The 23,273-nt window shown below is 46.7% G+C and overlaps 2 long non-coding RNA genes across 5 annotated transcripts in view; one reads left to right on the forward strand and one right to left on the reverse strand.

The window, feature by feature from the left end:
• LOC310661690 overlaps positions 1-21,088 on the forward strand; it is a 129,144-nt gene extending 108,056 nt beyond the window's left edge. Inside the window, exons 3-5 of one of the 2 annotated variants that reach the window (XR_014504067.1) lie at positions 17,843-17,889; positions 19,119-19,202; positions 20,922-21,088. This is a non-coding gene — a long non-coding RNA (uncharacterized lncRNA). Of the gene's footprint in view, positions 1-11,263; positions 11,581-17,842; positions 17,890-19,118; positions 19,203-20,921 lie in introns of those variants that run through there. The other variant, XR_014504068.1, reaches the window with a different exon arrangement.
• Positions 8,022-21,776, reverse strand: LOC310661674. 3 transcript variants are annotated; one of them, XR_014504039.1, is made up of 5 exons: positions 21,096-21,776; positions 17,981-18,060; positions 13,875-14,020; positions 12,715-12,830; positions 8,022-10,634 (listed from the first exon to the last, which is right to left on the reverse strand). It is a non-coding gene; the product is annotated as an uncharacterized lncRNA (long non-coding RNA). The 3 variants fall into 3 exon arrangements; XR_014504040.1 differs by having other exon boundaries at positions 8,022-10,902; XR_014504041.1 differs by lacking the exons at positions 17,981-18,060; positions 21,096-21,776 and adding an exon at positions 14,640-16,466 and having other exon boundaries at positions 13,875-14,263.
• Between the last annotated feature and the right edge of the window lie 1,497 nt (positions 21,777-23,273).

Here is a 23,273-nt window from a genome sequence, read left to right on the forward strand (position 1 = left end):
AGCCCGTCCGCCGAAAGTGACGCATGGTCAATCAAGGCAGGGGCTCCTAAGACTTACATCCAATAGGGTGCCCCCGCAGGGACCACCATCTGGGGGAGTGCCTTTGGCCCTGGCCCCCCAGACATGCAAACATGGCCACTCTCCCTGGATCCCTTTAATGGGCTACCCCAGCGTTTGGAGGGGCAAACGGGGACTACAACTTCCCCTCCGTCCCAAACAAGGGGTGGCCCCAGTGCTCAACCAGTTGTGACGAATTGCTGAAGTAGGCAAAACCACCAGGTCAGTGCCAATTAGCCCGGTGGGCAAATTCTTACCAGGCCTCTTACAAGAACAGCGACCACCGCAGCCACAGCAAAGTCATTGCCTAGCAGCGTAAACGGTGGATGTGGGGGAACCCGGCGCAGGAACAAACAGGCTGTGCCCCAGGTGTGGGCTGCTTAAATGGGCAGGGGGCTGATCTGAGGGAAGCCCACCGTCGACTCTATTGGCTCCGCCCACATCCCAGCCTGCATCCCCATTTGCCAATGTAGAGGGCAGGCTAAGATCCAGCTCCTGATAGGCAGCGGGGGCATATGCCCACTCCAGTATCAGGAAGGGCACTGCTGTTTGAATTCCACCATTGGGGGAAGCTGCCGCACCAAGAGAGGTGAGCGGACTTGTCTTCTATGAGGTTACTCAGGGCTGCATCCTCCCAGGGGCGAAGCTGCATGCTCTGCTACCGGGGGTGGAGAGTAGGCAGGGGTGTGGCTGGTGCCCACCGGGGCGTGGCGCGCCTCCTGGGGACGTGGCATCCCACCGCTTGTGGGGGCATGGCATGCATCCCAGAGGTGTGGCACGCCACTCACGAGGGCGTGGCGCACCGCCCACAGGGGTGTGGAACCCAGCGTGCAGGGGGGTGCACGGCGTGTGTCCAGGGGGGCCGCCGCGATGGCACCCTACCGGAATAGTGGTGCCAGGGGTGGGCCGCTCGCTCTGTACTCCCGTTCCTACCATAGCTGTCAACCTTCCCTTTTTTTGCGGGAAATTCCCGTATTCCAGCGCCATTTCCCGCTGCTATCCCGGATTGTTAGATGCCCTGTAAACTGTCCCCGGAACAGGAGAAGCTACTGATCCCTTATTTTCGAGGCTACGGATCCCTTATTTTCGAGGCTACTGATCCCTTATTTTCTACTTTGTAACACTTCGTATATTTCTCCTTACAAAACGTCTTGTAGTCCTACTAGCGTAATTTGTTGATTACAGTTGCTCTTCAAATAATTCATATATTTCTTCCAATCTTCTGTAAATTTCTGGTCCCGCAGGTTTCGAATCCTTTCTGCCATTTTGTCCAATTCTGCCAGCTATGGTTCCTCCGCCAGTGATTTCCCTCACCAGCTTCGTCTTCTCACCTCGTACAACCTGCCTTTCCCTTTCCCAACCCCAGACCCGAAGCCGCTTCTCTCTCCTGCTCTGCAGTCCCACTCTGCGTCTGTGTTCCCCTTCACTCCCAGGTCCCTGCCTCCTCCCTCCCCTTTTGTGCAGCCCCCCTGCACCCAAACCATCCCCATGGCCACCTCTTGCATCTTCCTCCTCCCGCACATTGCACCTGCTAAGCACGCTTTTTTCACTTTCCGCCCAGGTCTTAGTGAGTTTCTCCTTGCAGAAAGTTCCAAGCAAGCAGCTTACACCAAAATTGACACTGCCGCTTGCCCCGTGCTTCCTAGGGACGGGTCAGAAGTTTCTGCCTTGCCCTGCTCCTTTCCCTGGGAAAACCCGCTCTTTAGCTCTAAACCGGAACAAACAGCTTGGAGGAGTAGACAGCGAAGGCCTAAGGTAAAGATAAAGGGACCCCTGACCATTAGGTCCAGTTGTGGCCAACTCTGGGGTTGCGGCGCTCATCTCTCTTTATTGGCCGAGGGAGCCGGCGTACAGCTTCCGGGTCATGTGGCCAGCATGACTAAACCGCTTCTGGCGAGCCAGAGCAGCACACGGAAATGCCGTTTACCTTCCCGCCGGAGTGGTACCTATTTATCTACTTGCACTTTGACGTGCAACTGCTAGGTTGGCAGGAGCAGGGACCGAGCAACGGGAGCTCACCCCGTCACGGGGATTCGAACCGCCAACCTTCTGATCGGCAAGCCCTAGGCTCAGTGGTTTAACCCACAGCGCCACCCACGTCCCCAGCGAAGGCCTAGCAAGGCCCAAATTAACAAAAGCCACCCCTTCATTTCAGACTCAAGTTAGATTTGGAATCGGGGTCACTTTGCTACATGCAGACCACATTGGGTATCGGCACCAAATTACTGAGTAGTCAAAACGGAATTTAAAACTGAAGCCTTTTACTGTTGCAAATAAAGGTGCTAAATTTAGCACCTGTTCCCAGGACTCAGTTAAGCTCCTCTTAATATAATACGGTCACTGCTTTTCAGCGACGCAGAGCTATAAACAATGGCCAACAACTCTGCTTTTATTTAAAACTTGAAGGGGGTTATTATTTTAGCAAAGGCTTTAAGAAATCCCACCTATCAGAAAAATGCAGCTTGTGGAAGGGAACTTCCTGTTTTCATATTTGGCTCCCGTTTCCCTCAGTTGCCGGTTATTAGGCAGTTAAATATGAAATGTATTTTTAGCTCACTTGTGCCTATTATACAATCCCTACCACAGCTTAAAGAGCTTACAAATTGAGAAAATGTAATTACCGTATCAAAGATAAAGACAAGGATATACTTAGCCCCTTTGAAACAGCCAGTTGGTTGCTTTGGGCTGTTGTCTCTTTTTTAAAAGTAGATCAATTTTTAGAAAATACTGAAAATACTCAACCATTCAGCCTAAAATAATATTTTATTTCAAAATGTTGTATCCGATTCAAAAAGGTCCCCCCCGCACTAGCTAAAGCATTAATCAATTGATTAAACTTAGTTCTAATAAAATAGGGTTGATTTAACTAGTGAAAAGTTTTTTTGAATCAAGTACAAAATTCTGAAATAAAATGGTTGAATGGTTGAATATAAACTATAAAATGGACAGACAAGAAGAAAAGAAAATGTAATTACTTATGTGGCCTCTAGTTTATCTAGTAATAAAAGAAGTTATTTTCAATTTACATATATGCGCTGCATTTTCCACAAACCCAAAATTTGTACCCAAAGCAGTTTACAGAAAATAGAGTCTACAGAAACAGAATTGTAATACATAATAAACTACAATATCATATTCAACTGTAGAATTATTAATTCAACCATTAACAATTCATTTTAAAAATATTAAAAAGTGAGCATAGGTTCACCATTATTGACCGTTTGGTCAATTAGCAACATTAGGTCAATTAGCAACCCATTTATGCGGCCACAACAGACCACAAGTTCTCCTCACAGTTCTGCATGTGAATTTTTTTATTAAAGTTATTCATAATGCAATAAGATATAGAAGACTAATCCAAATAAAAGACAAAAGCAGCTACAAAAAAACACAAATCGAACGTAGAATGCGGAGTCCTCTCTTAAAGGTAGTTCTTAAATTTCTGTGCCTCCCACCCAGTTCTCCTCACAGTCCAGGAAGAAGCTTCCTCATAAAGGTTCCCAGGGCCAGAGTTTGGGGCAAGGCAGGTGGAAAGAGCCATTCCCAAATGACAGATCTCTCATCTCGCAGCAAACTTCCAAGGATGGTCCCTTATGCAATGCAGAATGAGTGTGTTTCAAAAGCATTTGCATTATTCCACACACTGGGATTTCCTCATTCTCATGTGAGTGTCTGAGTAAAAAGTGGAGAGACTTTGATATGTGATTCTTATTCCCCACACCTTGTCCACGTCATCAGGAAATGACATTGCTATGATTACCTTCGTCATTAATTCACTGAGACTTAAATCACCGCATGAGTATTGGAAGACACAAGATCTACCCACCCGGGAAGAGTGGCAGATGAAGCTGATGGACTATATGGAAATGGCGGAAATGACCAGGGAGACCAGGGAGAAGAGTCGATGGAAGAAGATTGAAAAAAATTAAAGTATATTTACAGAAATATTGCAAAATTAATGAATGTTAGAAGAATACTGGAATGAAGTTATATGGTTTTAGCAGAAATGTTATTAAGGATTATGCAAAAACTGATTGTTAATGGGCTAAAGTGGAAAATTTAAAGTAAGATAAATTATAGATTAAAAAACTGAGAGAGGGAAAGGATTTGCTGAACCAGTTAATTTGAATTAGAATACAAAAAAGGGAGGTGCGAGGAAGTCGAGGAAACAAGCATATGAAAGATAATGAAATGAAAATTGGATGTGTTTTTAAATGTTTTTGTTTTTTCTTGTTGTTTTGTTGTATTGGTTTTTTTTAATCTTTGATGTATTGTTTGTTGAAATTTTTGTATTGGTTTTTTTTTTACTTTTTTTCTTTTTGTAACTATAAAATATCTAATAAATATTACTTTAAAAAAAAAAATCACTGCATGAGTGGTATTTGGGGTTCGCTGGGCACTGGGCAGTGCTTTAGGACAAGCTGGGGCGTCCAAAAGGTCTGAGCTCCACTTGAACCAAGATGGAACCAGACCAGAGGTGTTCACCTGCTGCTCCTAGAAGCCTCTGAGCCATAATAGGGACATATACTGTGGGAATGCAGCTGCTGCAAAACAAATGTTATGTCAGATACCATACCTACCCTGAAAACTGAAAACTCTGCATAGGATGATGACAGGCCATCATGCCCATCATGGGTCAATGACCTGTTTCCCCAATCTTTATTTAATATTTTAATTAACTGAAATACCCACTTACCGGAAAAGATTAGCATATGAACGGCACACTCCTCTTGCCCCATGGGCGCAGTAACTGGAATCAGAATTACGATGGCCTAGGTGCACACTTCCATATTAAGCAGTTTGGTCTGTGCTGAATTTATCTGGGGATGGAACATCCATACATGCAAACCATCAAGTGATGTTGCAGCCATCAAGTGATGAAATGCCATGTGTGAACCAGTCCTTTCCTTCCATTCATGTTGCAACAGTAGGTTAGTAATTCCTGGAGTGGGGGTATGGATATACTTGCTATTTGCTGAGATAAACTGAATAGACTGATTAGACTACTAATTGTTAAATGTAAGTCTCCCCCACCCCTTTCCGCAGCACGAATAAAATGACACATTTTAGACAGACTGTTCAGGCTCTCTCTTTTGCCAGTATACCCAGCAAACAGTCTTTTGGAAGAAGCTGAGTTTCTGTTGTATGAATCAGGCTTATCTCACTTTTAACCTGTTCCCATAATAACTATATTTTGGAATATATCTACATGGAGGTGTGGAGAGAAAGCTGCTGTTTTTTCCCCTGCAAGCATTTTTAAATAGCTATCAGCACTTAATATTGTGGATCACTGTACAATTGGGAGGCGATACGTTCTACTGTGGTTGTAGAAAGGCTATTCAACCCAATTTTGGCCTTTCATTTTAGAACAGAAAAGCTGCTTCCATGTGATTGTTCCTGGTAGACAGAATGGCTCTTTGTGACGCAATACGTCAGAAATATGTCATTCTTTGATGCAGACTTGAAGGGGTAGCCTGGAAGAACAGCTTTCATAGGAAATAGGAAAACAGCTTTGTTTATACAAGGAGCTATGCAATCTCTCTGGGGCTTAAAAACTGTAATGATGATGATAATCTACATAGTGTTCTATTATTCACTATTGAATGATAGTACTATACATTTTTGAGAGAGAAGTTACCATTACTGCTCACAATAGATACTAGTCTAAACCTGTGTGTGTTAAGTGGAATATAAATTGAGTGGCTAATGTGTATAACAGCCAGCCATTGTGCACATTCACCAGGCCTCAATGAGAACATACACATAATCCTTCAATGAAGAGGGAACTGTGTACGTTTACCAGTCAATAGACATAAACTTGCCTTTGGGCAAAGTACACATCTCAGCTGAATTTTGTATATTATCTGGCCCTTATAGATAATTCCCAAGAGGCCTTGGGGAACATGCATATCCTGTTTTGTACACTCTGTGCACATACTCCAGTCAGTCTGCAGAGTCTCCAATAAACGTGCAGTGCAGTCATGCCATGATGGGCTAGAATTTTGTTAATTCACCCAAACAATATTAAACTTCAGATGCATTATTCATCTTGCAAAGACTCATCTTGCTATCCCCCTATAACTGTCTTCCCTCTCAGTCTGCATTGACCATTCCACCTGGTCATTAATTTTGGAGGAGTTTATCCCTGAATTATCTTTCCTCTCTTTGTCCTTTACATTCATTGTGTTGGTCATATAGGAATTACACTCAACTCATTTCTCTTCTTCTGTATCTCAGGAAACATGTCTTTACAGCCAGTACAGTGGACCCTCTAGTTACGTACTGCTCTGGATACGTAACTTTCAGGTTATGAACGTGGCAAACCCAGAAGTGTATACTTCCAGATTTCGCCGCGCACGCATGCACAGAAGCGCTCGATCACACCACATGTATGTGCAGAAGCAGTGCCTCTGCCTACAGACTTTTTGGGTTGTGGACGGACCCTTGGAACAAATTTAATTCGTATCCGGAGGGTCCACTGTACCTGTTTAACCTTTTTTTGCAGTGGTTCCCTATTTGTCAAATGTTCTCCCCAGAGACTCGCCTGAGGCCTTCCTGATCTTTAAGCACCAGGCAAAAATTCTTCAACCAGGCCTTGAGCTGATTAACAGTCTATGTCCTTTTAAATGGGGGGGGGGGGGTATTTTGTGTTTTTATTTTGCATTTTTATACTGTGAACCTAATATTGAAACATGGTGGCTGAACCATGTCACCTTGCAGCCCTGTCACCGCAGCTAAGTAAGTCCACCAGGGCCCACTGATAGAGGGTGGAATCCATGTTCCCCGGGGCCCTCTCAAACCTGGTGCCAGCATGAGTGGACTGTATCTACTATTTTAATGACTAATCGCCTGGTTTGGAGATACCCTTGATTCCTTTTGCTTTTACCTGCCTGAATAATTTGGTCTCATCACACAGTTCACTACCTGCTCCGGATCATTTATGAACAAGTTACAGGGGACTCCACTTCTTACATCCATCCATCCGTCGTGACAGCTGTCCATTTATGCCTACTCTCTGCTTCCTGTTCTTCAAGCAAGCTATAAGGGTACAGAGGCATACCTCTTCTAATTCTATCACTGCTCCATTTACTGTGGGAGAGAGGCTTGTTATATTTATTCATCAATCCATTCACTCAATGCATTTATACTTCCACTCTTCAGCTGAAAAAGATCCCAAAGCAGCTTCTATCAACAAAAATAATGCAAGCCTTCAACTGAAAAGGCACAACACAAAAGGAAAGTGGGATGGGTAGGGAAGAGGAAACCAAGCAAACTCATGCACCTCTTTCATGGTTGCAAGGTGGTCGTGATGATTTTTACTATTTGATATATTGCTATTTATTTCTCAGGCTAACTGTTAGGATTCAGCGTTGCTCAGACTGATAACCTGAGGTCTCCTCAAATAAGGAGCAAGGGCAGATGGAACCTCCAGCAGATCTCCATACTCCCAATGAACCTGAGGAGCTATCCTTGCCCAGGACTGGAGGTCCTTACCCAGCTGCCTGGGTTCCTAGTCAGTTCTCCAACACCCAACAAGACCACCGGAACAGGACAGCAAGCCAGGGAAGATCTTCAGACTCATTGCCAAAGCACCTGGCTATCTGCCTGGGAAGAGGACATGCACAAGCACTTTTTGTGGATCCGGGCCTGAAAACTTAACTAACAGCTCTTATGACAGTTCCAATCTTCCTGATGTCAGGATGCAGACAATGCCCCAGAAAACATGTCATTTGTTTGGTTAAAAGGAGAAATATTTTAGGTATAACGAAAAGGAGAATTTCCCGGACGCCAAGATCCAGGTTCGGGGCACGTACTTTTAGGTGAGAGCCCCAGCGGAGATTTAAAATCACAATATATGCAGCATAGTAAAGTGTGGAAATATAGGCAGTTAGTACTTTAAAATATCCCCTTCTAAGTTGCTTCCAAAATTCCCCACTTTCCATAGCACAGAAAGAGACCACACATTTGGTAAGTTAAAAATTGTTTACTTACAAACTCCTCAGAGGTCAGATTCATGTGCTTTTCCATACAGCAGCAAAAAAAAGACAGGCAGTTTAACTTGGGTTAAAAAATGCCAAGTTTCTAAATTATTTGTATAGAATCACAAAAATAGCTTGTTTAAGCCGCGCATCCAGCTTAGACCTCCTTACTAGTAGGGTTCAAGTGAGAGAACAAAGAGTTTGGTAGCCCTTCCTCCCAAGGTGAGGGGCGGTGTCCTAGCTAGGCCTGGCAAGACAGCTTACTATATGGTCTTAACCTCTTTGTGCATTCATTAGAGTTACGCATGTTGGTTATATGAGGCTGATTTATCCCACAAAACAGTGGTATTAACAAACTGTAAACAGCAATGAACCAAGATGAGAGCTATCACTTTATTCCAATAATGTTTTACAAATTTTATTGGAACTGCTGGTACGTTTCCTTCACGTCTTACACTACAAAAATCTTAACAATTGTTTTCCTCATTCAGAAAAAAAAAAAACTGCCAAAACTTGCTCCAAGAATTAGGCAGACTACATAGTGATAAATCTTTGATGGCATAAACAATAAATGGAGCATAAACAATAAATGGATACCATGTTGTCATGAATAAATCATTTCCCCCCCAATCCCTTGCCTAATTTGATGTGCAGGTTCTTCAGCTAAAATAATGTTCCTTGCTCATTCTATCTACTGTTTAGTGGACAGTTCCTCCCTATCTTTCCAATGCTTATTCACCTCCATCCTAATACATTCTTTGTGAAGTAGCTCCTTATTAATAGTGATAACAAGGCTGGGCTCTCAACTTGAGCCCTATCATTTGTCCAGTTCTTTCTGCAATACAGCGGTACCTCCGGTTACAAACGTAATTCGTTCCAGAGGTCCGTTCTTAAGCTGAAACCATTCTTAACATGAGGTGTGCTTTCGCTAACGGGGCCTCTGCCGGCACGCGACTTCCGCTCGCACCCCGGGGCAAAGTTCACAACAAGGGGCATCTCCTTCCGGGTTAGCGGAGCTTGTTACCCAAAGAATTCGCAAGTAGGGCGGTACGTAACCCGAGGTTCCACTGTAGTCAAAAATAACCCTACCGATAGTCTTCCACAGCAGAACCGTGTTACCTGCATGTAGGCCAAACTCCCTCTGGCTCTGCATCCTCCAGGGATTTGGAGATAGAGAACTAAATAATAGCTTGATTGATTGATTGATTGATTTAAAATATTTATTATACTGCTGTATCATAAAGATATACCACAGCTGTTTACAACAGTATAAAAATAGGAAACCAAGCGATAAAACCAAAAAATGTTAAAAACACGTAGGTAGCCATCAAAAGAGCCATTTATCTTTCATTACTTTTTAAGAATAAGCAAAAAAATCCCTTAGTCTTACCGCAACTAATTGCAAGAGCTTCATTCTTATACGTAAAGGTTAGAACATTCCTCTAATACATGTTTCAGGCCTAACTGTGTTTGAGAGAAGAACTGCATCGTCCACATACATGAGTCTGGAGGCATTCTGGCTTCTGCAAATTTTCAGTTTATGACGTTCTGGAGAGTTAAATCAGGGAACAAGGGGAGCTAGACTACAACACTAATTCCTCTCGCAGTTGCAACAGAATTTGACAGAGGACCTCCTACACAACATCTGATTTCCATTCTACTTTCCAACTGTAATTGTTCCGTGAGATAAAACAGACTTTTATCAATTGATGCACTCTTTTGGATGTTCTGCAACCATCCCCTAGGTGAGTGGTTTTCAACCAGTGTGCCGTGGCACCCTGGGGCGTCTTGAATGGTGGTCAGGCACGCAGTGGGCAACACTGGCCTCTGTCCCTCTTTCCTTCCTTCCCTCCTCTGATGCCTTCTCGTGTCTCTGCCTCCCAAAGGCTTGCAGAGCTGTTTTTTTGTAGTGGCCCAGGCTACAAGTTCTCCAGGTGAAAGCAGCCTCTGGGGCTGGCCAGGGGAGCTGAGAGCTGGTTGCCGAGAGCCAAGGTGGCCTCAGGGTAAGTAAACAAGCGGGCAAAGATTCTTGAGGAAAGGGGAGAGGAGGCTGAGGGAACCCTCCACAAGGAAGGGTCTCTAGAAAAAGGGTGAGGGGTGGGCAGCTCAGCAGGCAAGGGGAGCTCTTGAGACTCAGACCACGTGTCCCTCCAGGGGAGCCGCAGAAAGAACGCAGTTGGTCAGGGGAGCTGTGGACTCAAAAAGGTTGACAACTTCTGCCTTGGGTTATCAAATCAAAGGCTGATTTGAGACCTACCATCACTATTATCATTATCAATTTATTAATCACTAATAGGGATGCGGGTGGCGCTGTAGTCTAAACCACTGAGCCTCTTGAGCTTGCAGATCAGAAGGCCGGCGGTTCGAATCCCTGCGACTGGGTGAGCTCCAGTCGCTCTGTCCCAGCTCCTGCCAACCTAAGAGTTTGAAAGGACACCAGTGCAAGTAGATAAACAGGTACCACTGTGGCGGGAAGGCAAACGGCATTTCCGTGCACTCTGGTTTCCATCACGGTGTTTCGTTGTGGCAGAAGTGGTTTAGCCATGCTTGCCACATGACCCAGAAAGCTGTCTGTGGATAAACACTGTCTCCCTCGGCCTGAAAGCGAGATGAGCACCGCAACCTCAGTCACCTTTGACTTTACTTAACCATCCAAAGGTCCTTTACCTTTTACCTATTAATCACAACAGCTAGTAGTCATCAGAGTTAAGATGTGGGAATTCAAAACTTTCCAGCCTGAGGGTTGCATCCAACACGGCATGCACTAATTTACACTCACACAATGAAGTTTCCTCTTCTCTCCTTTTACACCCTCAAAATCTTCCCCAGGTGATGTTCCAGCCCTCTGGAGTGGATTTTGAGGCTGCTAGGGAGAGGAGGGATGGGGAAAGTCTCACCTTGCAAGCCAAAGTCTCCTGAGATAGCAGAACAGCAGAGCTGGATATGACCCTCTGCCAGGATACATTAGAGCGAGAGAGTACAGTTAAACTTTGGCACAGGTAGGGCAGGACACCTGTGCCACGTCCTCACGTAACATCAGAGATTTCACTGGCTTGTTGGCAAAATTGTAGGAATGGGGTATTGCCTAGTAGCTCTGTTCTGGGAAACTGCTAATATACTAAAGGAGTACAATGAATGTACTCCTCAATGGCTACTATTACCTATAATTGTGGGTCCTAAGACTGACATTAAATTTAATGAATTGCACATCTTTCTCAATGCTGCAGCCCATTCATCAACTGCCCAAATATGGAAAACCTCAACGGACATTAACATTATGACATAGAAATATGTCGAAAACAGCAACTATGGGCAAGATAACCCACCAAGTGAGAACACTAAAAGGACTAAAGACACCTGATGCATTTTATGCCACAAGGCAAAGGTTTGTTCCTTAAACAAATCAAGGAGGGGTGGACCTTTCTCCAGCTTGCCTCCACATATGGGCTTCTAGACACAGAAATCTGGAAGTCTCCTTACTTTGTTGTTGATGGTAACTAACTCCCTATATAGCACACAAAACATTTTGAACATTAATATGTGAAAATTTACGCGGGACACGGGTGGCGCTGTGGGTTAAAGCCTCAGTGCCTAGGGCTTGCCGATCAAAAGGTCGGCGGTTCGAATCCTCGCGGCGGGGTGCGCTCCCGTTGCTCGGTCCCAGCGCCTGCCAACCTAGCAGTTTGAAAGCACTCCCAGGTGCAAGTAGATAAATAGGGACCGCTTACTAGCGGGAAGGTAAACGGCGTTTCCGTGTGCAGCTCTGGCTCACCAGAGCAGCGATGTCACGCTGGCCACGTGACCCGGAAGTGTCTGCGGACAGCGCTGGCTCCCGGCCGCTAGAGTGAGATGGGCGCACAACCCTAGAGTCTGTCAAGACTGGCCCGTACGGGCAGGGGTACCTTTACCTTTACCTTTATGTGAAAATTTGGTATACATCCTGTTTGTTTTTTTGCTTGTACACCTGGTCCCTGCTTCATGCTTCTTATGTTTTGCTATAATTTATCTATATATAAAAGCAATAAAAATATTTTTTTCCAATAAAAAATAGAATCCAGTTGCTGTGCATCTGTGATACCGTTTTCCTTTCCCTCTCCCCATTCATCTCAAACTATTTCCATTTCTCTCCTGTGATTTGCTTTCCCCACCTCCTTTCATACCTAACTTCTACCTGAACTGCAAACTGCAAACTGAAGGCTGAAGTTTGGGGTGTGAGAATCCTGCCTAGTAACAGCAAGCTTCTATTGTCCCAGACTGGCCAGAAGGACTGCCTAGCAACAGTAGCCCCAACAAGTCCATTGATTAACACTGGCCAACAAAGTGCCTTTTAAATAAAAATTACAAACACAACTCATGGGCACAAGTACAACCAACTGACCTAAAACAATGACCCATTTCCCCAAAATGCATTGGATTGTATCCAATGTTAAACTACTCAAAGCAGACCCACCAAAATTAATGACATGACTAACTTAGGTCCATTAATTTCCATACATCTACTCTTGAGCAGAACCTAGCTAGATACACCCCAAAATAATTGGGTAAATCTTTCTGGAAAATCCACCCCAGCAAAGTCTATGGAAGAAAAATGCACAATACATGTCATTTACCTAATTCAAAATAACCCATTTCCTCTCTTTTCTACCCCAAGTTCGGCAGAAACCACCTTCATACTTACTGCTTCCACACTGCCGATCTGTTGAACCATCTTCGAACTACCCGACTCCCCTCCTGATTTCTCATTGTAATGGTGGGATGCAATTCAGTTGACTTCACTTAACCATGACTATGGCCCTATAATAAATAGGACCATAAAATAAACATTTCCTATTATTTAATATAATTTTATAATATGCTATATTTTATACTGTTACCAAATAAGTGTTTTCTATTGGGTATAAAGACAACTGTTGGGACTGGAGAAAAGCTCTTCTGAAATAGCTTAGGCTGCTGACTTTCTCTGGCCTTGGGCTGTTTGACAAAACCTCTCATGGTAAGATGATGTCCTGTGTGCTGTTGCTTTTATTGCAGTGAACATAAGCAGCTCAGCTTCTGTGAGAGCTTTGAGCTGATGACAGCATGCAGTTCCCTGGAGAGATCTTTAATCTTCCCTAGCAACTGCCTTTGAGAAAGCAGCACTCGGGTTCTTCACTCGCTTTATCCTTAAAGTATGTTTGGCTCTGCCTTGAGTGCTTTGCTGAGCACATGCATGGGTGCTCAATTCATTCACAGAAGCACCAAAGAAAGGGTGAAGCGAACTGCTTCGGGCTTTGTCTGCAGTGAGTGTTTTTGGCAAATCTTCCTCATTGTGCTAGTACTGAAAAATAGCTTCTCTGATGGAAGCAGCAGTTTAGATGTCATACCTTTGTGTGGACCACTTAATCTGGCTCTACTCCAGCACCACTTTTCTGCGGAAGAATTGCAGTGTGCAGACTTGGGGGTGGCCGTGGGGACAGAACACACAATTCCCCTGTCAGCAGTGTGTGTTTTGTAAACAAGGGCTCTGGTTTCTGTCTGACCTTTATATTTAATTCTTACTTCACAACAGTGGTGCAACCTAATTTATTGGAGCCACACACACCCCCCCAAGACATTTTGCTGCCCGAGGGGCTACGCTGCACCATCTGATGACTAGAAGACCCCAGGATATCTTGCAACGTCACAGATGGTGCTAACATGAATCTCTTGGATCTCAAATGGGGACATCTGTAGAATTCTGAGGCAGGATATTTTAAAAGGTGGTCCCAGCATCTTCCTGCAAGGATCCCACCACCCTCTTTCACCCTCTGCATTTTTTGAGTCCATTGTTCACACTTTATTTATTTACATGCCGCTTACTTGCCAAAGTGGCTTCTAAGCAGTTGTCCGCTGAATCAGGCAGCGAGCCAGATACTTGACTGTCCCGTTTGAGAAAAAGCAATGAATCCAATATACAGACAACCAGTTCACAGAGGGTGCCTCCAACTTGCCTTTGAGTTGCTCTTCTGAAAAAGGAGTATTATCATGATAGAAACAAGAACAATTCCCTGTGTTTTAAGATTCTTCAAAGTGGCCCTCTACGTTGACAACAGAAAGGGGGGTGACAATGTAAGAAGGGAAGAACAAGAGAGATGGGAGGAGCAAGATTCCTCTGCGAATTCCACCCAAAAAAGGAGTTCTCAACCCCCTTCCATTTCTTGTGGGAACAGGGAAACTGTCTGGGTCAAGGTGCTATTCCAATTACAGGCCTCCAAGTCAGCTCAAGGGACGCGGGTGGCGCTGTGGGTAAAAGCCTCAGCGCCTAAGGCTTGCCGATCGAAAGGTCGGCGGTTCGAATCCCGCGGTGGGGTGCTCTCCCGTTGCTCGGTCCCAGCGCCTGCCAACCTAGCAGTTCGAAAGCACCCCTGGGTGCAAGTAGATAAATAGGGACCGCTTACCAGCGGGAAGGTAAACGGCGTTCCGTGTGCTGCGCTGGCTCGCCAGAGCAGCGATGTCACGCTGGCCACGTGACCTGGAAGTGTCTGCGGACAGCGCTGGCCCTCGGCCTCTTTGAGTGAGATGGGCGCACAACCCTAGAGTCTGTCAAGACTGGCCCGTACGGGCAGGGGTACCTTTACCTTTTACCTTTAAGTCAGCCCAAGGCTTAAGCAGATCATTCCTGAGGAAGAATAATAAATGCTTACTCTGAAAAGAATCATAAGCATTGGATGTGCAGGAAATCCCACCCATTCATCAGAATCAATTTGTCAGAGTTTCCCACCCTGATTGTTCAACCCACAGAAACAAGCGAGGACAAGAGCTTGTGCGGGACTGCCATCTTCAGTGAAGTAAACATATCCAAGAGGAAGAGGTTGAGTTTGGACCACAACTTAGTGTCTTTTTCAATTTTCCTTTAAAAATGGGTGGGGTCAGGGCAATTCAGGATAAAGGTCCACACACACACACCCTAATTTTTCTACATTGACATCCCAGTAATTGAGAAATTTAAAGAACAGATAGATACAGATGTTAGGGGATTATATTGATTAAGATTCGGATTTAGAGAAATTGTTATTATGACCACCCAGTGTTCCAACCTGATATAAGGTGTGCATAATCCTGAGGGGCCACTTTGAAGGACCTGGCACCAGGGCAGCCATCCCATCCATGAGCAGACTGGAGAGGCGATCCTGAGTCCCCCAGCCATCTCCTAATCATTGGGCCAGGGTTTCAGGGAAAGAAGAAATAAGGGGAGGGGCGAGGGGAGAGGGCAACCTCATCTGGTACCCCTACACAAAGTTATTGCTTCATAATCTGTGTCATTCATGAAGACTATAGTCTGTCAAGATGTACAGTTTGTCAGTAACCTGTTCCGATTTAAGCAGCTTCTTGCTGAACCCAGTTATAATAATGCGAGCAAGGAAGCAGACATTTAATCATGTTTGAAGAACTGATAATGAACATCACACAAAACCCCAGGGGTTTGTCTCTGAAAGTTATAGAATACAGTATGGTTGAAAGAGAATCAAAAGATTGTGACAGCAAAAGAGGATTATCTGGGTGAGCTTGGGAATTGCTGGATCAGATGAGCAGGTGGGGAAAATAGATTCATAGATGTAGATCATACGTGTGGGGTAATTAATAAAAGAATTGTCTGGATCCCTAGATCTAAAGCGTGGGGCTAAACATGCTCTCCAGCAACAGACAGCCCCCAGCAGAGATTTAAAAGTCACAAGCAGCAGCATATTGTGGGAATATAGGCTGTTAAAACTTTTAAACTTCTTGTTCTGAGTCGCTACCAGAGCTTCCTCATTTCTACCCCTCTTAGCACTGAACAGACCACACACCTTGGGAAGTTTTAAAATGCTTTACTTACAAAGTTCCAAAAGTCAGGTTCATGCATTTATCCATGCAGCAGCATATAAACACAGACAAAAATATTGGGGTACAAAATATAGTGAAACAGCTCTAAGCACATGGTCTGAACTAATAGCGGGCAAGTTCAGGCTCAGGCACAAACTTTATCTGAGAGTTCACATGGTGAAAGAGAATGACCAAAGCAGGAAATTTAACTCCCTTCCTTCTAGGTGAGGGGCATGACCTAGCTGTGTCTAGCGATACAACTCTGTGGTCTTAATTGCTTTTTGCATTAACTAGCATTACACATGCTATAGCTACATGAGACAACAATTTCCCAGAGAACAGTGTTTGAAACTATGGAACAAGAAGCTGGAGAAGTCACAGAGAAAACTCTATCAAAGGTGACACCTCACGTGTTTTAATGCTGTCAAACATTATGGGCATGTACATATACAATCACCTAATTTAAGTCGGGCTGCTGACAAGAAGCCCCCAGAGTCTCACAGAGTTGTGGAGAATCGTGGGGATCAGGAATGGGGTGACCTGTTTGTGAAATACAATGTCTGGCTCTTTGTTATTTGGACTATTGTGGCTTTTGGGGGGAGGCAGTGTGTGTCCCGGGTGGCGCTGTGGGTAAAAGCCTCAGCGCCTAGGACTTGCCGATCGAAAGGTTGGCGGTTCGAATCCCCGTGACGGGGTGCGCTCCCGTCGCTCGGTCCCAGCGCCTGCCAACCTAGCAGTTCGAAAGCACCCCCAGGTGCAAGTAGATAAATAGGGACCGCTTACCAGCGGGAAGGTAAACGGCGTTCCGTGTGCTGCGCTGGCTCGCCAGAGCAGCGATGTCACGCTGGCCACGTGACCCGGAAGTGTCTGCGGACAGCGCTGGCTCCCGGCCTCTAGAGTGAGATGAGCGCACAACCCTAGAGTCTGTCAAGACTGGCCCGTACGAGCAGGGGTACCTTTACCTTTACCTTTAGTGTGTGTCCAGTACAGTTTAGACCTTTAAAGAAGACCATCAGCATTTTGAACTGGGCCCACAAACTAGTGACCAAGGCAGTTCTGTATCGTAGTCTCTGGATGGCAACCACCAACAGCTTTAGTGCTGAATTCTGAACACTTTTCAGAGATCAGATAAACTGCATGGCAGTAATATGACCTTAAGGTTACCAAAGTGACCCAGTTTACCTTCAGCTACTTTCTCACAGAAATATCAGTATGCTGTCAGTTCAGCTCAAGTATTAACAGCAAGAGGGCTTTATAATTAAAAGCTTCACTCATGCTCAAAACATAACCATCTTAAGCCTGAGTGTGTTTTCATACGGCTTAGGAAACTCCTCTCATATTTTGTGTGTGTGTGTGTGTGTGTGTGTGTGTGTGAGAGAGAGAGAGAGAGAGAGAGAGAGAGAGAGAGAGAGAGGTCTGAAATCTTCTAATATTTGAGTTTGGACAGGAAAATAAATTTAGACTGTCAACTAGTTTGCTTTATGTTTTCATTAGGGGCTGTTTTACATTTGCAGTAGAAGGAGAAATACTGAAAGCCCTAGAGAATTTGTCCAGTAACAACTTACCTCTCACAATTCCTGGACGGCCAGGATAACACCAGCTTTGGTGAAGATGCAAGGGCCACCCTACGTATCTCTACTCTTTCTGTTGAGGTGTATCTGTGCTTTGTTGGTTTTCAGTAACCGCCCACAAGACCTTGGTCAATGGGTGGTCTATAAACAGCAGAAACAAAAAAATTAAAGCTGATTTAACTCTCAAATGTGAAAATATCGCTAGCAGTGCAATCATTTGAATGATTCTCCCTTTCTTGTTCCAACGGGCTTTGGGGAATTGATGGCTTTTAATGAAAGGGCTGGTGCTATGCTGTTTTTACTGTGATTATCTGTATGGTTTTAATGTATTTTGATCTATCTACATAATATATACTTTTAATTCTGACAATGTTTAATTGTTTTTTAATTGTTGTTTTTTTTCTTTGCTTTTAGCTCTTCTTTTATCTATCAGCTGCCTGGAGTCCCTGTCAGGGAAAAAGGTGGGGTATAAATATATATATTACTACTACTATGACGACATTTCCTTTTACGGTACAATGCATCTAGTTGCGAGCCCATTCCTTGTCTTACCCCTGTTACATTTCCTCATCGTTGCTTGGGCTTAATTTGTGTCAGGGCTCAGCATGGATTTTCAGTATCAGCGCTCAGCCCTATAAAAGACAAAGTAAGTAAAAAGAAAAGGGGTGGCAATCAAGGCTGCAACATTTAATTAATTAATGATTTAGAGTAATCATTTTTAAAAAAATCATTGACTCAAAAAGTGTCCCTGTTAAGGGAAATATAGATTTTGCAACACAACTATATATTTAAAAACTGCAGGTGGCATATACTGTCACAAAAGAGCCATTCTCATTCTACTCTCACACAGAAGGAATGCCTCATAAGAAGACACATGCAGGCATCAGCTAAAAACAAAGAGAACATGCTTCTTGGTTCAAAATTGTTTTGACCATATGTATATTTAGGTGACAAGGGGCACGGGTGGCGCTGTGGGTTAAACCACAGAGCCTAGGACTTGTCGATCAGAAGGTTGGCAGTTCGAATCCCCGTGACGGGGTGAGCTCCCGCTGCTCGGTCCCTGCTCCTGCCAACCTAGCAGTTTGAAAGCATGTCAAAGTGCAAGTAGATAAATAGGTACCGCTCCGGCGGGAAGGTAAACGGCGTTTCCGTGCGCTGCTCTGGTTCGCCAGAAGCAGCTTAGTCATGCTGGCCACATGACCCGGAAGCTGTACGCCGGCTCCCTTGGCCAGTAAAGTGAGACGAGCGCCACAACCCCAGAGTCGGCCACGACTGGACCTAATGGTCAGGGGTCCCCTTTACCTTTACCTTTATATTTAGGTGAGAGCTCAATTACAATGTCTTTAATCAGACTGCAGTAATAGGCTTAATGAGAGAAAGTGCAGTTGAAGCCTGCTCCATGTGCCTTCATCCCCAAGACTCCTCATTGCCCTATTCTCTGTAGTTTCAGGATTCAGGGCATTATTGCCAGTCAGTGTTCATACAGTAACGTGGACCACCTGTTTGCTTTTCTCTCCCATCAACTGGGCACTGATTTATCCTCCAGAAGTCATGTTTGCTTCGTAGGATAAAGTCAACTTACAGAACACACACATACACACCTGAAACAGTCCCTATCTGTGGTTTGTTTATGTTTTCTCTTGTGCGAAAAAGCCCAATTACTTCCCTAATCTGATTACATTTTTAACAGTGGGCCTGTAGTTATCAGTGGGACAATGAAAGAAGGCTTTCTGCAGACAAGGCTGGGGTTTCTCAAGATTTAGCAGTTACAGTGGTACCTCAGGTTACATACGCTTCAGGTTACAGACTCCACTAACCCAGAAATAGTGCTTCAGGTTAAGAACTTTGCTTCAGAATGAGATCAGAAATCGAGCAGTGGTAGCGCGGCGGCAGCAGGAAGCCCCATTAGCTAAAGTGGCGCTTCAGGTTAAGAACAGTTTCAGGTTAAGAACAGACCTCCAGAGCGAATTAAGTTCTGGAGGTAACCCGAGGTACCACTGTAAATGCTTTAAAATATATTTAAATAAATAAATATGTGGCATAAATATAAATTAACCTGAGGTACCAGTGTACCTAGGTATGAAGAAAAAAATTAACTGTAAGAGAGAGTCTAGCAACCAATATGCAAAGACTTTCCAGCTAGAACCTGGGGGGGGGGGGGGGGGCTGACGAAATCTACATGGGGCAGAATTTGGCCAGGGGAGGGGGGTTATCCAGTTTTCTGAACCAGATTCAGAAAAAAAAACCACAAACAAGGGAGAGTATTTGCACAAGAGCAATTTTTTTAAAATTTTCTTCCTGCCCTCCGTTAAAAAGGAACTTTCTTAGCATGGAAAAGGAGGAGATATACCCCCAAACTCTCCAAAGCAGTATAGTTAGAGGAAGTTAACCACAGAGAAAGAGAAAACATTATTCAGAAGGGGTCTTTGCAGAGCGACTGGCTATGCTGAAAACAGAAACCTCCTTATAAAGCACTAAAGTTCTGAGCCAATCACAGGGGGATTTCCTGCTCTTCCCCCTCCACCAAACTTGGCACCCAAGTTAGGCACTCACACCTACTTAATGCCCAGGGGGCGTGGGGGTGTTTGAACTGCCCCCCTGCACACAGGACTGCTCAAGGTTAGGCCACCCCACCCTTATTGCAGTCCCAGGTCCCTTCGCTCACTCATCACGTTGAAGGATAACGGGCCCCTCCCACGTGACACCTCCTAGCCCTCCAACTTGCCTTCCATTCAGAGTGTGGCTGGCAATCAGCGGCAGAGGTTGTGGGGAATGGTCTCTCTTCTGGCCCTGCAGGAAAAACAGCTGAAGATTAATCCCCACACACCAAGGAACCTTCCAGCCATGGCACCCCTGGAGGAAATGCAGGCTTTTACTGCAGCTACTATGATGTCCAGCAGTAGAGGGCAGTATGGAGTCACTGGCCCCGGAGCCACCAAGGAACAAATGCCGGGGGGGGGGGGGAGGGTGTGTGTGGTGTACCCATCTGGAAAATGGCAACAATATTCCATTTGACATGGTGATAAGAACCCCCCCCCCCAAAAAAAAAAAACCACCGCAAAGAATTACAGCTTTTGTTCCACTGGCTCATGGAACTTATCTGGTCATCTGTCTGATCAGAAGATTGCTTTTAAGTAAATGAAAGAAAAGCATGCCGGCATCTGCCTAAAGGCTTCCAGGATGCCTAAGCAAAAGCCTGACTCCTATGACCAGCTGCCTGTTTTCTCCTTACGCCTTAACCCTTACACGATGAGCAAACAGGCGAAGCCACCCATTTGCAGCTTTTATCAGCTGCAAGGGGTCTCAGAAGCAAACATCCCTGCTGGAATCTTATGGAATTTAACCAAGATTCCTGTGATGCACATGGACTTATGCATATTGCACTGGAGCAACCCCAGTGCAACTGGACCCTACATTTTTAAATGCATACATGTGCATATTTCACTATTAGCATGTTAAAGGTGTATTCACACGTTTTCCTTTTCTCCTCCAGGGCTGTCAGTACCAGGATATGGGAAGACTGTTTGGTTTGCAGCAAGGACCGGAGGAAAACCATTCAGTCCCTTACAACAAGTAAACAAGTCCCACCGAACTCGTGAGGACTTACTTTCAAGTAAATACACCGCACAGAATGCTGCCCTAGTGCTACAATCCTGTACACACTTACCTGAGAGCAAATCCAATAGAAGTCAGTGGGGCTTACTTCCGAGTAAACATAGGTAGGGTCGGGCTGCAATTCTACTGGTATTTATTAGAGAGCCAATCCCCTGTGACTTCAGGGAGGCTTTCTTCTGCGTGCACGTGCGCGACACATCCTCACGTCCGCACCCGCGTCTCCAGCGATCGCGGATCAGCCGTTCCAGCGCTGCCCCCAGATGCGCCCGAGCGAGTGCCCGGAGGGAACCGGGGCGCCGGCCACGGCTAGGAGGTTGTTCGGTCCCGCTCCAGATTTCTGAACTCTCGCCGGGCTGCAAGTCCCTTTTCCTGGGAGAGAGGGCAGCGGCCCCCTCCGGGCAATGCGCGGCACCAAGCTTCGCGGCTCCGGGCGGAGTCCCCGCCCCGGCAGGGAGATCCCCGTCCGCTCGCCATTGCGTCAGGCCGGCCCGGGGCAGCCCCGGCGTCTCCGCCCTCCCCCGCCCGCGCGGGGAATCCCTGCTCCGGCTCTCGCCCCGGGGGCAGAGGCTCCGGCTCGGCATTTTCCTCTCCCCGCCCCGGAAAAGCGGCGGCGGCGGCGGCGGCGCGCTATAAATACTTCCCGCCCGCGCTATCTTTGGCTCGCGCTCCCGAAATAGCTCTCCCTTGCGCGCGGGCGGAGCAGCAGCCGGGCGCCCGCCCACCGCGGGGGCCAAGCCGGAGCGCGGCCGCCGCCGCCTCGGGACCCGCCCGGCGCGCCCCCGGCCCCGCCGCGCGCAACCGGCTCCGCGGGAGCTAAATTTAGCCCGGCCGCTTGCGTCAATCACGCGCCTTCCTCTGCGTCAAGCCTCCTCGGCCCCGCCCCGCCTGGCCGGGCGCCCGCCGCGTCCGGGGCTGGGATTGGGCGCGGGGTCACGAGGGCCGGGGCCGCGCGCTGACGTTCCCGCGCCCATTGGCTCCCGGACGGGGCTCCCTCGCTGGACGGGGAGGGGGCCGGGCGAGGGCTGCGCGCTGGCCACTGCGCCGCGCGATCAGGGCGCACCACGGAGCGGAGAAACAGGTGCGCACGGAAGTGCCCGGGCAGATGGGCGCAGCCTGGTCCTGTGCAAGGTGGCCGGGGGGACAATCCCCACTCACACGTTCAAGCGACGAGGCTTAACCCGCCTAAACAATGGCCGGGGGGGTGGGGAGTCGTGCAGACCAAGTATTCTCGCGCGCAAAAGGGTTTTCCCCGCGCCTCTCGCCTTCCCCGCCTCGGGTCCACACTCTCTCCCGCAACCTGCAGGGATACTTTCCTGGGAAATAAAGTCGCGCGTGTGGACGCGTGTGCCAGGCTCGAGCCTCTTCCGGGATTCCGCCGGGTTTCCTGCTCCTCAGCAGCAGCGGAGCCGGTCTGTCCGGGCGGAGCAGAAGGGAAAGTGGCCGTCCTCCTTTCACCTGGCTGGGCATTCTGGACGCTCTCCGCCGTCTGGCTCGCTTCGCGCAGAAGTCCGCGCCTCCTTCTCCGCGTTCCTGTCACCGGGACCGGGAGAGTCGGAGAAGCGGCCAGGGCCACGTTGGCCTGAGCAGAAGCAAAGGCAAGGGGCCCGGCGCAAGGAAGACGAACCGCTCAGTCCATCAGCTGGACGTTGCAGCAAAAGGGGCCCCAGTGAATATTGTGGGAGCCCGGAAGGTCGCCCAGCAATTAAGGGAGCTCCTCCGAGCTCGTTCTTGCACTGCCACTATCTATATCTAGACAGTACCCGGCCCTGCATACCTGAAGGAGCGTCCGCACCCCTGTCATTCAGCCTGGACACTGAGGTCCAGCTCCAGGGCCTTGTGGCGGTCCCCTCCATGCCAGAAGTGAAGCTACAGGGCACCAGACAGAGGGCCTTCTCGGTGGTGGCCCCCTCCCTGTGCAACACCCTCCCGTCAGATGTCAAAGAGCTAAATGCCTACACAACTTTTAGAAGAAGGCAGCCTTATGGTGTTTTTAATATTTTGTTGATGTCAGATGGGCAGGTACAAACAATAAAATTTATTATTATTATTACACTTGGAAGTGCAATAACGAGCGCTTCCCCCCGTGCAAAATATACACATATACACACGTCAGGGGATATAAAATATTGGGGGACTTAGGTAAGCCCCACCCCCCAACCACAAGGCGCGCACACATATTTGAATTGCAATGCAATTCCTTTGAGTACGGTGTGGCCCTCTCAAATATGAC

The sequence above is a fragment of the Podarcis tiliguerta genome (assembly GCF_965153285.1).
Source record: "Podarcis tiliguerta genome assembly, chromosome: 13".
Taxonomy (NCBI): Eukaryota; Metazoa; Chordata; class Lepidosauria; order Squamata; family Lacertidae; genus Podarcis; species Podarcis tiliguerta.